The sequence below is a fragment of the Ambystoma mexicanum genome, chromosome 7q (genome assembly GCF_040938575.1).
Source record: "Ambystoma mexicanum isolate Mex_15411 chromosome 7q, UKY_AmexF1_1, whole genome shotgun sequence".
Lineage (NCBI taxonomy): Eukaryota > Metazoa > Chordata > Amphibia > Caudata > Ambystomatidae > Ambystoma > Ambystoma mexicanum.
The window spans coordinates 25,291,750-25,308,859 of NC_090941.1; positions in this window are offsets into that span (position 1 = coordinate 25,291,750).

Sequence of the window (17,110 nt, forward strand, 5' to 3'; positions counted from 1 at the left end):
GGAAACACCCAATTAGTTAGTTGCATGTAAGGAGCAGGGGCAGGGGAGGAGGAGCAGTGGAGGTGGGACACTAGGGAGCAGAAGACGTAGGATTGAGTCAAGTGATCAGCGAGTGGCAAGATGTTCTTTGAAGAGTAAGGTCTTCAGGTCTTTCTTGAAGTGTAGTATGAGGCCAGTCTTATCTGCTTTCGTAACTGGTCCAGGGCCTATTTCCAGTTTTCCCCCTTTAATATTATTATCATTAGTATTATTATTATTATTATTATTATTAATAGGATATTTATTGAGCATGCACCTATGTTTGAGAAGCAAGCGAGTGCTTAAAAATCAGAGGGGGAAGAAGAAGGGGAAGGGAGAAGAGAAAAAGAGCAGAGAAAAAGGGAGTGTGAGCTAACACCAGGGGAGGGGGTAGGTGGGCAATTTATCAGCACGGGTTCTACAAGCAGCCAGGGGAGGAAACAGTGGTGATCAGATCATCCAGTCTCACATAGCGTGGGGAGTGGAGGGTGCACGGACATACGGGTTATGGAGGAGTCGTTCCTTAAAGGGGAGGGTTTTGAGCTCCTACCTGAACTTTTTAAGTGAGGGGGAAAGTCTGACGTTGACAGGTGAGGGGTTCCAAAGTCCTGGGGCGTAGACAAAGAATGCCTGTCTTGTGCTTCTTTCTGCCCTGCAATGGTGAAGTTCACTTCTGCACATATCCTTACTTCTGGTGGATTGTAGGCCCGCACAGATGCTGTGTTTCTCCGTGAACTAGCTTGAGGCCTTCAGGATGACAGCATTTTAAATGATGCCGCAGGATTTGAAGATGATATAGGTTATAGTGGGAGCCATTGCTGTTCGGTGAGGGTTGGGTGATGTGGTTGAGTCCTTTGATGAGTCATGCTGCAGCATGCAGGACACATCTCAGTTCTTGCAGCTTTTTCAATGTGTGGGTCCCATGGCATCTGGTATTGGGTTAGTATCTGGAGATACTTAATTTTTCAGCTAGATAGAGTGATATTCTGGTCGTGATTGCTTTGTAGGTGATGCTGGCTGTCTTGAACGTGATGCATGTGCACTCCCTGGCCTGATTAGGATCCAGTTAGGTGGGTTATATTGCTCTCTTCCTGAGGGAACTAAGGACACACACACTGGGGTGGAAGTAAACATATTTTATTAGGTGTGTGTAAATTTATATTGCTATGCACAGGACATACTAGTTTCTCCATGGTCTGTACATCGAGCCCCAATATTGGACTGGATGGTACCCAGAAGAGGCAAAAACAATGAAAAAGTCTCCTCTGTGCAAAGAATGGACTGGGCAGGGGAACAGAAGAAAAACTGTTAGAAAGATTGGTTGAAGGAAAAACAAAATGCTCATTTAGGGGAAGTGGGGTTCATGGGCTCGAGCGCTGCCCTGGGGCTATGATAACTTTCATTAAGCTGGTAGGGAATGTCAGGTGCAGCCCAGGCCGGAATGATGGTCCTGAGCTGCCTCGGCACCCACAGGGCATGTAGGTATGACGGCCTACTTGGGGGCCATGCTGGGCACTCCCAGAAGATAGAAACCCCCGGCCACATGTGGTGTGTGGCCCAGGTGAAAATCATGGTGCTCAATCCAGAGGTGAATGATTGAGGTAGCCTGAGAGCAGATTGCGTGCCACTTGGCCTGCCCATGGCCAATGAAGGAGGGTCCAGAAGTCTTAAGGTGAGGCTGGTGTCCCGATATAGAGAGAGAATACAAAGGCCAAGTCCTTCTGGTGGGCTGGTGGTAGGTGTAGGCTGTCCCAGCACACCCAAAGCCAGGTGGGCGGGCCGCTGAAGAGTGAAGATCTGGGTTGCGACCTCACTATGTAAGTAATGTATTCCTTTCTAAATGATGTTCTCTTCAAGGGTCGTAAAGGAGGCACACAAGCTTTTTATATAGATTCTTAATGGGGAACATGGACGGTGTGGAGATGTGACCTTGTGGATGCCATTAAAACATTTAAAATTAAATTTAAAAAAAAATGGAAGCATGTGGGACAAAGAAAACAGATTTTGCCGAAAGCAATCTTGGCCACACCAATTGAACTCCACCATCAATTATGTTTAAATGATATTGCACCTAGGACTAGGTTGAGAGAATGTTTACTTTGGTTTATATGATGATGACATTTTTATATCTGATTGTATAATTTAATTTGCCTGTTTTTAAATTTGGGATTGATTGCTAAGGAGCCTCAAAATTAAGCTCCTTTTTCTAACTTTATTTTTGATGTGTGAAAATATGCTTAATGTTTTTTTGGAATTAAACTACTGCACAATAAAACATAATAATAGAAACAAAATGTACTTTGATGATTTAACCAGCTGCCCACTTGGTAAATTAAGAACAAGGTCTTATAAATGAGCTCGCTTTGACATAGCTCTCCTGTGGCTCATTGCCATGTGTGACAACGTGATCCCTTCTTAGCTTTTCACTTTGCATGCTGGCAGTGGTGGATCCGAACGTATAATGGAGACAATGTAACTACAACTTCCAGCATGCAAAGTGTATAGCCATTCGCGGCTCAACGTGTCACACATGACATGGATCAATTTAATAGCAATGCCTTGCTGATTCTACCATATGGAAGCCAGAATCCCTTCAGCATTGTAGCTAAGTGTTGAATGCTCTTGTCATCTGGAACACATGATTAGTGTGCATGAGATGTTGGTACCACAGGATACTATACCAATGACTGTCCCAAATAATGAAGTGTACCCCTTTCGAATAGGACCGATGGCTAAGCATAAAGAAAGAGCCAAACACAGGTAAATAGCCGTTCCTTCCCGTTATACGTTTTTATATAGTGGTGAATTAATGTAAGCATTATTGTTTGTGGAAATGAAATCTACTTTATTAATAAAAAAATGTAAACAAGTTGGAAATAACTCTTGAAAACCACAGGGTTTTGATGCATACGCAGATACAAGTATTGAAGAATGACAGAGGTGGAAGGAGTAGAACATATATGTTGAACAATAAGGTGGGGGCGGGCGATTTCCTTGCCTTGGCACTAATGTTGCCTAAACGGTTGCAGAGAATATTTCAAACATATATTTCTAACTTACTGAAACGTTAATTAAATAGTGATAGTCACATTTTTAAGCGTGGCAATAATGGAAAACAACCACATCCCCCCATTTAAACGGAACATCGACGCAACTAATACGATTCTTCAGCTCGTTGCTTTTCTCTTACCCTCCTGATGCAGCTGAAACATCATGCAAGAAACCAGGGTTGATTTGTTTTGCAGTCAGAGAGAAAAACGAAGCGTGAAAGGTGAGACAGATCCGCCTTTTAAGATCCGTGTTAGTGGTACGCATTTGTTTTTATATTCCAATGCTGTAGAATGTCAAGCTAGAACAGGTCGAAACAAAATCCCCTTAATCCATCCTTTGAGAGATTCCTGGCCGGACTGTGCAGTGTTTTACCACAGCCTTTGTTGTCTCAAAAAACTCGAAATGAACGATAGGAGCAGGGTGGCATGCTTTTTTCCATATTAACAAAGCATTGGAAAAGTCACCTGTGCTAGATTTTGCATAGACATGGGCTAGGCATTTGACAGGCACTGCCATAATAGCACTAGCTGGCCATAAGATGGCAACAGCGGGAAAATGGTGTGAATACCTAGTCATTTATGATACCAGTGCCTGGAAAATGCCTATCCCATACCTATGTGCAAAACAAAAACTTCTGGATTTGCCATTGCTTGTTTTTAGCAAACATTAAGTGCAAGGACCTGAATTGCACATATTGATTATACATATAGAGCCTGATTTACACAAATGTCTAAGTAGGACTTTCCCATGTTAAATATGTTTTGTACATCAGGCCCAAAGTGTCTGAAGTCACACTTGAATTAAGCAATAAACCACAAGCCGCGGGGGCATATCCAAGTAAGGTAATGCCCCAGCGCCCATAGTTAACAAAGGCCCCGGGGCATTACATGACTCGATAATGCCCCCTGGCTCTGGGCTTATTGCGATTAGTACCCTGGCCCGCAAGACTGGGGTACTAATAGTATTGTTTTTGTGTTGAAAAAAATGGCCGCCGGCAAGGGAAAACGGAGTCTGTTTTCCCTATCCATGGCGGCCATCGGGAGTGGACACGCTGGTGGCAGAAGTGTTCCCAGCGCGCTTGCTCCCAAAAAAAGGACCAAAAAAAAGGTAAGTGGGGTTGGGAGGGCAGGGATGGGATTGTTTGGAGGGTGGAGTGGGGGAGAGGCAGAGGCATTGCTGGGGGGGGGCAAGGGGGCTACAGCGTCTGGTCTTTTGGTTGTAGCTCCGGATAGAATCTCAGGAGCTGCAACAAAAAGGCTAGCTAGCCCCCAGTCCCGACAGTTCTGACATTAGCGTAGCCCTGGGTGTTTTCCAGACTGAGCAACACCCCTGGGGAGAGGTACACAACACTTACCTGAATCCCCGGTGGGGTAGCATGGCAGCCTCCAGCCGTTGAGGCTCAGAGTGGGGATGGCCACGTTTTGAGTCTCCTCTTTGGCTGAAGGGCTGCCACACCACCCGCCGGGATCAAAGGAAAGGAATCCCCGGCGAGGGATTCCCGGTCGGATAAAGCCCCGGCAAGGGCCAATCAGATTGTTTGTTACATTCTGATTGACCCTCGCCAGGAACTAATGAGATATATTGCATCAGGACCTCACTTGCAGCTGCAATTGAACCACTGACTCTCTCGGAAGACTGGGAACATTTTCATTTCTGTGCCAATTCCCTTTAAACTTAGAGACCCTAGCTCTTTTGCTGGACTCAGGACTTTTTAATTTTAACTCCTGAGTGTGTGGGACTTTTTTCTCACACTCGCATGTGTTTTTTTCTGACTAGGATTTGTGTGTTTCTTACTGTTTAATAGAGTCTAGCAAACTCCATATACATCTGCTTTTTGCATTGTGACACATAGCACCTTTTTTGCAGTGCCACTGAGAAGTCTAACCTTGGACTTCTCTTAATGTTTAACAACATTTTCTTGGGCGAACTACTGTTCCCAAGAATAGTAAGCTTACCCCTGTCTTACTTAACTTTTCTTTTGTGGCTGCAGCCGACACCACCCTATGTGGAGTACTGGTGGGTTACGTATTAACTCATTCATCCCACTCCTCATGTAACATTCTGTCATACTAACTCACTTGAATGGCTGGTGGCAGTGGTTTCTCTTTTACAAACTTGTGCCATGTATCTGTAGGCTGAATCCTCAGCTACAGTACAACACACAAGGGCGACCATTTTCCCAAAATGGCCCGTGTCTTATTTTTTCACCATTTCTTCCAAATTAGTTTTTTCTGTGCTTTGACTCTGTTGTTTGAATGGGGTATGAGTCCTTTCTGTATTTTGCCTTTGGTGGGCTTCTGGAAAGGCAGGAAGTGAGAACGGGTCCCGAAACTTCCCTGTCATTTGTCTGTAGGTGTGCCTGAGTGAAACCAGTTCTGATTGGCCGGTTGTCCTCCTGCTGGGTGATTGACATCCTAGGGCTGTGAATGAATGGGAACTTGCTTAAAAGGTAATGCTTTTGGGACTAGAGGCAGAGCCGCCCACTGGAGGACAACATCCAATGAAGAAGATGTGAAGAGACGCCAGCAGCATGCTCCTGGATCGCAAAGTGCCTGGTGAAGCCCTGCAGCTGTGCTGACTCATTTTCGTTTTGACTGTGAAGACATGCACGGGATGACTTCCTCCCTTGGAGTAGTGTGACCAACTAGCCTGCAAATAAGCTTCATTTTGGTGCAACCTCTGACTTGCTGTGACTTATCAAGGCAACAGAATCCCGATACCCGGGGACTCCTGACCATCATCGAGTGCATTGTATTTGGAAGTGCAAATTTGGCCAGAACATTGTGGGAATCCAGAAAACCTTGCAGAAGCAGGAAATCTTTATCCAGAATCCCCTCACGAGAATCCAGGACCGAGGGATCAAGTAACTTCTAACCAGAGCTGTTCATTCTTCTTTGGTGCTGAGAAAAAGGCACCAAAACCACAAAGAGCTGCTGAATCAAGGAGAATAAATTGCTGCCAAGTCACTCTCTCGAGTGCTGCCACAGGAGCCGAGCAGACATCTTCCCTTTCGTCACCACAACCAAGGACAAGGAACAAAGGTCTGCTACACTGCAACAGGAAGGCATCTAGCTGGGGCGAATTTGTCAGTTCACAGGTACTGTGGGGTTTGGGATACATCAACCTTTTGCCATTTGTGGTGCTTCGTACCTTGGGGAGTGCTGTTTTATCCTCTTTAGATTTGACCTCAAGTCACTTGCACTGGCCTTTCAGCTTGTGTTGCTTCAAGGTTACTCCTCTTGAGTTGCTGTGATTGTCTATATGAACTGCTGACTTTGTTAATACATTTTCTAAGAGGAGAGCATCAGAAATTCGAACTAGCCCATTGACTTTGGCTGTCCTGGCTCCCTAAAGGCCACCTTATGAACCTATAGGTTTTGCCAGTGTTTGTACCCTTCCAGGTTTTAACTATTGAACACTATTATTGCTGGGATACAAAACGTCCTACATCCCTCTGAGATAATCTAACTGTTTTTCTAAGCACAACGTATGTTCTGATCTAACCATAACCAATCCCTCCTTATAACTCAATATTGGAATGGTGATCACAAATAAGTGTTAACACTAACCTCAAATAACACCACTCTATGTGCTGGAAAATGTATAAAATATGGAAAGTTACTCACCTGCCTTATTGCTTCTGTTACAAATTGAATCCTAACTTTGGGATTAAGGTTACTATGAGTTGCTCCTTTTTAAAGAATGCTTTAAATATAACTTTACAGACCTGTCCCTCTGTCCACAGAATGGATGTCCACACTTGTCTACCTCAGTGTGGGAAGCCTTTTTACTTTCCGGCTCAACGTGCTATGTATGTTATGGAAGGTATTGCCCAAATTGACCTTTTAGAATTGACCTTCTGCACAATTTACCTTTATATTATTTTAGTTATTTTATATATGTATTAGGTTGGTTTTGGATCATAAATAATATAAGGGGATTGGGTGGTGGGGTGCAGGGGTGTTCAGATTGGGTTGGGGGTTGTGGGGGTTTAACCCCACATATATGTCCTAATTGACCTTCTAAATTAGGTCAATTCTCCAGAGATCAATTCCTCCGAGGTCAATTGTGAAAAGGTCAGTTAGTATAAAACCTTATGGAAAGCTTAAAGCATATTGCTCATTAAGTGTACAAATAATATGTCTCCCACATTCTTGTGTTTTACTGACCATTTCCCACCCAAGACTGTTAAGGAGCTGGCCTCCAGGTGTCTCTGCAGCCTGCTGTAAGGGATTTCAATCAGGCACTAACCCAAATCTCACCTAGCATATAGCGCAATGAAACCCTTATTTATTTTTGTCTATAAGTTCAATATTCTGAATGATATACCACTCATATCACAACCGTCTCAAAATACCCCCCCCCCCCAGGGCACACTGAACCAGGAATCAGGCTAGTTTGTAAAGGTAAAGATTTATTTATGTATTTAATATTCAAATCACACACAACTTGTATATATATATGGGGCAGCAATCACCCAAAGGGTGACAATACAATTCAGAAACTAAGCAAAGCAATTGAATTCACTTATAATGATGAAAAATAGAAAACACTGGAAAAAGAACAGTTTTGTTTTGTGCACAGATAGCGTTTAGGTTAAGATTCCCCGGCAAAGTTTTGTTTAAATACAAATGAGCAATCCTACACCAATGTGAGTAACCAGCAGGTATTCAGGAATGAAAGACAAGTTCTAGAGTTCATATGCCAGCTTCCGTCCTCCAACAAGAGAGAAGACTGTTTTTTTTCAAATGACACTTTTAAATTGACAGGTGAAAATTGCTTTGTAAAATACTTAAATGGAGAAAAATTCTAAGGAAAGCAACTCTAAACAAGTCCTAACACACATGAGCCATAATACAAACAACAATACACACTTCGGATCAGGATGGTATGGAAAAAGCACTTTGAAATGGGAGAATGACACGTGTAAACTTTTGAACTTTGCACATTTGTGGAAAACTCTGACTATGTGCTATTGGAGAAAACTGTTCCACAATGTTGTGGATGTAGCTAAGGGTCTCAGGTATCAGTGAGAGTTGAAATTTCGTTTCTATCTTTAAAACTGAAGAAGTTATATAGGTTTTAGTGAGAGGTCTTTTTGCAAAATTGGCGCGAAAATGAAAACCGGAATTCGGTTTTAAAAATGACAAATGGGTTTTTTATACTATATTAATGACTATGGAAAAGAGAATGCCACACAGGAATCAGTTATTCACGGCAGCTCATAACTCTTCATGTGTGAAACTCTAGTTTCCGTTCTGTATGGGAATTACTTTCATTAATCAAAATCACAAAGAAGTTATGGTTTTGAAACACAGGTGAGAGAAAAGTCAGCACAAGAAGGGTTCTAACAATACTAGGGTTCTGAATTTAAGGATGGGATGGGTTGAGATTGGGACAATACAATGCAGATATACTATGGGACACTGTTCTTCCTATTATACTTACAGTCCTTTTAAATTAAATTGGACCGTCCGGTTCTGGTCATAGGGTCGGATCAGGTCTACCGGCAGCAGGGCACCTCTGGAGGGATTGGATCAGTGGCACGGTTCTGGTCAATTTTGGACTGCGCCTCAGGCTGTATTAGGATGGGCCCTTCTGGTTACTGGACACAGCAGATGACAGGATGCAAGTTTCAGCGAGCAAGCCTTAATGGTAGCAAGCCAAGCTGAATCAGAATTATTCTTTTAAGTTCTGGAGGTTTACAATTGGGTCAAGCTAGCAAGAGTTCTGCACTGCTAAAGTCTGGATTCTGCAAAGAGATCTGGATCTTCAAAGAGTTCTGGAGTCAGCTACAAGATGAAGAGTTCTGGAATAAGGTGCTGCGCGGACATCTGGATGGGTTCTGGAAGCAGTGTGTTCTGGAAGCAGTTTTTTATGTGTAGTGAAACTCCTATATTTATACATTACAAAGTTTATGGCATGGACAGAATTTCAAAAACACCCCCGCCCCATGTCTGTGAATGGCTACATGCATGTGCTTTGTCCTGGTTGGCAGTCTGAACAGAGCTTTCATCATTATGACAGGTTTAAGGAACTCCCACCTTGATTTTTACCAAAATATAACTCTTGCACACCTGTACATTTTTAACATTATGTACCCTATTAAAATCGCACACGTATATTTCATATTTGATTGTCTACATCCACATTCAATCCCCATCTTTGTGCGAACTGTCTTTCTCATTCTACAGATTTTTATCAATTGTAGCCATAACAATTAGGATTAATCATTTCTAAATTGATACATCTCTGAGCGCTGATCAGTGGATCACGTACATACACTTTTAAACCTGCAACATTAATAGTTTTGCCACAATCAGTGTTTTAGTGTATCTTTGGTTCTTTATTTAGTAAGAACTCCTACCAAATCTTTAACTGTCTAGCATGAGTTCAGATTTATAAGTTTGTCATTTTCACTTGTCTACTTGTTTTGGCTGCCATTTTAAATGTCATAAAGTTCTGAGGCAAAAATAAGTAATTTCCATTCAAAATCCAGGCCAGGTTTTTTTTCTTACTTCCAAAGTGAGCAAATGGCCAGTCCTTTCAAGTTCACTGAGAAACCTCCTCCACATCCTGCCCCTCCTTTAGGAGGCCGGGTTCCAAGCCTTCCTTTGTCCTTGGGTCAGCCAGGAGACAAATGTCTGAGGCTTTCTTTGTTTTCATTATGCGGGAACTATTAACATCACTTAATCCTTCCTGTAGCAACTGGGTGTTAAGCTGAAATGTGAATCTTCCCAGGCTGGGTTGTCAGATCAGAATTAAATAGCTGATTCGCTCCAGACTGGGTTCCTATACATTAAAGTCTTTTCAGTTCACATATCAAATACAAGCACAGTTTATAAGGAATTTGGACATTTTAAAATAATTAGTCCTTCACAAACATGCTTTAAATAGGTGAATTTTGTCATTTTAATCAGGAAACAGAGAAAACTTTTAAACTGGGTTTGACAGCTAATTCTCTGCTGCAGCTGTCAGGCAGGGAGGCCTGGATTCCTCTGACTGCACTGGAGAATCCATGATTTCAGCACACTTTCCTTTCAATAATTCACTGGGGAAAATGACCGAATTTAGCGCCTAAACAGCACTTTGAAGATTTCCATTGATTAGTAAGCTGTATTTAAGGGCATTTTCGGGTTTTAGCCCACTTCTGTGGCATTGATTCATGTGACAGGTGACAGATGACAGGTGACAGCAGTGAGTCCTGTTTTTACACAAACTTTCCTGTTTGTGTGGCAGGGTGTGCAGCTCTTTTGTGGTTTATGCACCATGCGCATTTTTTTTCAAATTTGGTGCAAACAGGGTTATTTCCTCCATTTTTGAGTTTACTTTCCCCATTGGCAAAGGGGTGCAGTGTGGCGCATTGGTGTGGATACAAATATTCCACACTGCTTCAGGATGGCCCCTATTGCCCGCTAAGAAGAAAATTAAAGCAGGTCCCGACAAACCACAAACTATTGGCATGTCTCCCTTCACCCCACTGAAACAAGAAATGTGTAGTCTTCAATCACATTACAACTTACTTGGAGGTGAACAAACTATGTGGCCTCCTACAACCCAGAGTCTATGGCAGAGACTCTCTGGAAATAACACTCAGCATTTCTAACATTGTCAAAACTTCTTATTACTCACACGTCTCATCATTGCTCATTCTCTTTGATGTTTCTGCTGCATTGGACACTGTTGATCATCCACCACTCTTGCTAGCCCTCTTTAACATTGACCTACAGGCCACCAGCATTTATTAGACAAGCTGGCTAGTTGAGCCTTCTTTATCTCCTGTATCATCTGACCACATTTCCCATGCTCTCAATGGGCTGTCCTTGTTACCACCCTCTTCACACTCTACTTTCTGATAACACTGACATATTTATTATTTCCCCCTCCTTCACTTCTGAACTATCTTTTTGCGACAACATCTGGTTCCTTTAAATGCACCACTGGCTAGCCTTTCTATGCCTGATTCTAAGCTCTACTAAGGCAAAAATTATTTTTTTCTCTTAAATCGAATCCCACACTAATTAATCTGTCTCATATGTGTATTCCCCTAATATGCTCACCTCATCCACCAGGGCTTGCAACGTAGACATCATCTTTAATAGCAACCTCAGACTTCAAGATTTCATTACATACACTGCAATATCTGCTATGTGTATTGTATGTATGTAAGTAAGTTTGTGCCATCGCCATTTACAATGGCCATGAACCCCCTCCACCCTCAGGTTCATGTCTCTATTTCTTCAATGCTCCACAACTGTAAAGCATCCTGCAATGTGATTTTACCATGTGACCTTTTGTAATTTGCAGCCCTGTAGTTTTGGTTAAGATCGTTCAACTCATAGAAAGAGCGCTTTTTGGGCAGCTTATAAACTCCCCCCCATACGAGTCCTCACCAAGCGTTGCAAAAAACATATATACACCCTCGGAATGATTCTGTGACGTTTGGTGCGATTACGTCTAGGGGGGAAAAGTTATAGGTGGGGACCCAAAATGTGTGGAAATCCTCATAAACGATAGGGAACAAAAATGTTGCTCACGCCTACAGCGCAAACCTCTGGATGGATTTTCAGAAAATTGAAAAAGTCTGCAAAACACATTTGTGGTCATTTGGTCACTGAAAGAGGGCCTGGAAAGGGCAGGCGAGTGGTATAAAGATAAGATGGGGCTATTTTTATAGGTAAAAAAGGGTGTGCAGGTGCTGCTGAGTCCGTGGATATCACTGCTGATCGCGGACAGCGCAGTGAGAAAAAAGTGTGGAAAACACATTTGGGGTTATTTTGTGGCCGGAGGAGGACCTGGGAAGGCTGGGGGAGTGGAAGATGGAGCCATTTTTGTGCGTGAAAAAAAGTGTGGAGGAGCCGTCAAGTCCGCGGACCCCGCAGTAGTCCGCATACCATCCAGGTCTTTTAAGGGGGATTAGCCAATCAGGTTTTGTGGGTCTTGAGGAGGAGTTGAAATGTACAGGAGTACAGGGTAGTAAGTGTTGTCTTTGTTGTGCATAGTGAAGATGGCTATGGCTATGGCTGTGAAGAAGTAGAGTGTGTGAATGGTGGGAGATTCCTGGATCCATTAATTGAAAGTTTAAAGTGATTCTCATGCCATCTGTGCTACTATTGCATTGGACGAACTGCAAGTTTCGTGGTATGCAGATTGTGGGTTAAACTGAGTAAGCTTTTTACCATTCACTTTAAACGTCCAGATATTATTGTTGTGCAGTGTGGAGGCAACCGCTTGGGCTATGTGACTCCAGGATCTTTGCAGGTTGCACTGAAGGATATGTTGAGAAGCTTACTGAAACTGTTTCCAGCTGTGAAGATAATGTTTTCTAAAATCAATCGAAGACAAATATGGAGACGTCCACATTTGTTTTGTCCTTAGATGGAAGAAGGTAGATAGCTTGAGAATGGAGGTGTATATGCTTTATATATGCTTTAGGAAAGGCATCTTTTCACAGTGAAAATATCAAGTTGGATGATGGAGTGAATTTGACTGATTTCGGAAATCAGATTTTTCTTTTCAACATCCAAAATGCACTGAAACAATTTTTGTGAACTTGTGAAATATGTTGTGAAGTATATTTTTAGTAGTTGTAGTAAATAAAAAAAACAGAAAAAAATAGAAGCCATTTTTGTGAAAGTTGGAAAAAATAAATAAGTTCTGTAGAATATATTTGTTAGTTCAGTTTATAAAACCCCTCATGAAAACAAAATAAAAAGGTTATTTTAAGAGCCACCATTTTATTTATGTAAAACTATAAAAATGATTTTCATTTCCCCACCCCATTCTTGGAATTTTCCGGATGTCCACAGACTATCGTACTGTCCGCGGACCATACAGGCTGCAAAAAGTCCTATGTATTTTTTTTAATAACATTTTTTAACTAGGAAATGTGGCTCCTAAAGGAACATTTTATTTTTGTTTTTCTGGGTTTTATATTTCTGGGAGATTTTGTTTATTTTGTAGGAGAGGCGAGGAGGTCAATTGGAGGAGGGGAGGGAGGGAAGGGGCATCAACCATAGATTTGGAGGGGCAGGTGAACAGGGGAAGATGTTGGGCGGGCCTCAAATGTAAGGTAGGGCTCAGTGTTTCTCCTGCTCCTTGACTGAACCTTCAGAAGTACTTGCCCTGTAGAGCAATGTATTGCACTACATGCAGAAAACTATAACCCTTGAAACGGAAAGATCAACAGCCTCCTGTATGGTTTGCGAGGCAGCTGGTAGGATCATCTGCCCCAAAGGAGTACGCTGTGTAGTGGCAGGAGCGGTTGAGGAAGATGTGGTGGAGGACATTAACCTGCTTCTCCCTGAGAAAGGAGCAACTTTTCTCAGAGCACCTGGCTGATTGGATCTGGTGTGGCGTTACATGGAGGTGGTCTTGAAAGAGTACTGCCCATGTAGTCTGCGACTTAGTATGACCCCACACTCAATGTATTCAACGAGGGCAGCCAGAGCCTTTAAGACCCTGCTACGTCCTTGAACAACTGCCACACCCATCACTGTCTCTGTGCACTGGAGGTAGGCATTTCCTCTATGTATTCTTTGTGGTACTCGTTATCCTACTCTGCATAACTTTTAGAAAGAGTACTTTTGGTCAGCTGATAACTTTGGCGCCATTCGACAAATGGTCACCAAACTTTGCTGATAGGTCCACGCTGAATGGATGTTTGAAAATGTGAGGTCCATTATCATTTTTGAAACGGTGGCCATATTGGATGGGCGGATCACAGTCATTGTCCATGAACAGTGCCACTAGGAAAAGAAGCCTGGGAAATATATTTGGGGTAATTTTGGGGTTATTTTGTGGATGAAAGAGGACTTGGAAAAGGTGGGGGAGTGGAAAAAGTTAATATACATCTCTTTTTATAGGGGTGGGGGGTCTGGGTGAGTTTTGTTATCTGAAGGTGTATTGCACATACTTGTTACATGGTTTAATTCTATTGTGGTGGTTGTGGCCACTGGCCGCATACACTATAGCAATATGTGTATAGTTATTATAGGTAGTATAAGGGGAGTGTACTGTATTCATAATATGGTTTAATAATAAAATTGAAGTGTAAATGGTATTTTTAATTGTAGTAGAATTGGGAATAGTGATCATTGATCTCTCGTCTGCCTTTAACATAGTGAACCATTCTATGTTTATTGAACACCTCCATGATATCTTTGGCATCACAGATCAGGCACTGGATTGGCTGCCCTCTTTGCTGACTGGTATCCGCATAAATGTTTGCAAGAAAAATACCGAATGGAAAACTGCTTCTTTTTTTTGCTGAATTTTCAGACATTTTTTAAAAATATAGGTGTGGGTTGGGCAACGGTAATAGTTAAGGTGGGGGAAAAAGGGGGAAGGGAAAGGCACAGGGGGCAGGGGTTTAGCCCACTTATTTTAAAAAAAGATGCAGTCATTTTTCCATTCGGTATTTTCATGGACATCCTTGCTGACTAACTGCCCTTTCCAGTTGCAACTGGACTCTTTGTTCTCCACCACCTCACTTTCTACCTGCAGCGTCTCCCAGGGTTATATCCTATTGCTGTGGCTCTTTAATATGTATCTCGCCCCTCTGGCTCACCTCATCTGCTCCTTCTCTCCTAACATCCAGTGTTACGGTGATAATAAACAGCTTTGTTTCTAACTTCCCTCTACTAATTTCTTATCTGCTTCTCTGATCCCGGATTGTCTGACCGCCATCCAGGCATAGTATGCGGCTAATGATCTTTGTGTGAATACCAGTAAGATTGATATTTTTCTTATTTGGACACCTGTGCCCTGTTTACTTCCTACTTTCTGTCCGCTGTCCTTGGGGTTTCTATCCTCCCTATTCTCTGAGACCAAAAACATTGGGGTTATTTTTAACTCCTATATTTCATTGACTCGTCACATGTTGAAACCTTTGAAGAAGGGCCGTTTTGAGCTTTCTCTCTTTACAGGAATTCTATGTTTTCTTACATTCTCATAGAAGCTGAATGCCACATTGTCAACCTCCCTCTTAGTTTCGTACGGCCCAAAAAAGCGAATCCAAAATAGGGCTGCAAGAGTTATGCTTGGCCTGAAGGCTAGGGATCGTATTTTGGCAGCCCTAACATTTCTTCAGTGGCTTCTGGTGGCTTTAAGGATGAAATTACAGACCCTCTGCATCATCCACAAGGGTTTCTGGGGACTGTGACCACGCTATTTCCAACCTGTTGTTCCTAAATACTCCCGTGCTAGAGCCTTGAGCTTTTTTAACTTCAATTGTCTGCTTTTGAAATGCTTCTCCAACAGAGAGGTGAAGGAAGATTTCTCTGTTTAGCTGGTGTCTTTTTCGGATTAGAGTCCCTGATCCTTTCAGACTTTGAGACGTACTTCCTTAAGCTCTGGACACTTTTCAAAACTCAGATTTTGTTTTCTTCTTTCCCTCTGGTGTATCTGTGTAACTGGTCCCACTGCCACTGAAAGTGGTGGCCTGGAACCTCATTAACTTCACAGGTTCGAGTCACTATACCTAGTTCCAAAAGTACCCCCCACCCCTTGAGCTGCTGCCTCATTAACTTCACAGGTTTGAGGCACTATACCTTGTTGACAGCAGTACCGCCCACTGCCTTTGATTACTGCACAAAGCAAATATGCATTTATAGTAGTACAGTGTACAATTTTATTTATGTAAGTAAAGGAAATGCAGATGGAAAATATTTGTAGAACATTGTTAAGTGACAGTTGGTGTGTGGAAGTTTAATATCTTAATAGGGTTACATGTAACGTTTTTGGAAGTAATTGCTGGATGGATGTGTGACTGCTCGAAAACAGGCAATGAGGAAGAGTTGCAAACATAAAAGTGAAAAGGGTGAAAAGGGTAGAAGGGCTGTCTTCTGTGATGGTGTTCACGTGCTATCTGGGTGTTTTAATGATGCTCAGTTTTGAAAGGGGACAGCGTAGTCCGTGTACAATCATAAAGGTGCATTGATTGTGGTTGTTGTATGTAATAGAAAAATATTTGTTACTGAACATTGTTTCTGTCCTTTTTTCTTTTTCTCTACTATACAACGGTCCATTGTTTCCATTAGCACAGTGCAAGCTGCTAATGGACATGTTGGGGAATCTTATTGACTCTAAGTATTTTATTGACAATTGTAAAGTCGATGGAACCTATAAGATTACCTTTTGTTGCATTTTTTAACTGTGAAAGGTGGCTCCAAAAGGAACCTTTTTTTGTGTGTTTTCATTTCGTTTTTTTTGTGTGTGCAATAGAGGCCAGGAAGTAAGGTGGGGAAGGAAATGAGGCAAGGGGCACCAACCACAGATATGGAGCAGCAGGTGGACAGGGGACCATGTTGGATATGCCTTAAATTTAAGGTAATGGGCAATGTTTCTCATGCTCCTTGATTGCAGCCTCGAAAGCACTTTGAAACTGCTCCCCCCTGCAACTGTGTGTTGCAGTATATACAGAGTACTGTTGTCTTAGAAAAATATGGTTCATAGAAAGATATGGATCAACAACCTCTTTTATGGCTTGCAAGGTAGCTGGTCGACTATTCTGCCCCGCACGAGTAGCCTGTGTGGCGGCAGTATTGGTTGAGGAAGATGAGGTAGAGGAAGATAGCCACCTACTTCCTGAGAAAGGAACAGCCTTTCTCAGAGCATCTCCATGGTTGGATTTGGTGTGGCGGCGCATGGAGGTGGTTCCGTAGGAGTACTGTACAGGTTGTCCGCGATTGCACTCAGTGCATTTCACCTTGGTAGCCTGAGCTTTTGGTACACCCTCAATGGTGGTAAAGAATTGCCACACCAATGAGTCTTTCTAGGTGCTGCAGGTAGGTGTTTCCTCTATCTTGGGTTTCATGCATCATCAGTGATGTCAGCAATGACATTTGGGATGTCATCTTTCATGTCCTGGGAGTTAGTCTTAGCAGTGCATGGTAGTGGTGCGAGTTATGGTTGCTTAGCTTTCCATAACTAGAGAATTTCAATGGTTTTTCGGTTTGACTTGTAACCCTAATGTTCTCTGAACTAAGTTTTTTCAGTGAATTTCATAGGTTTTTATTAGTGCATCTTACCCATAACGTCC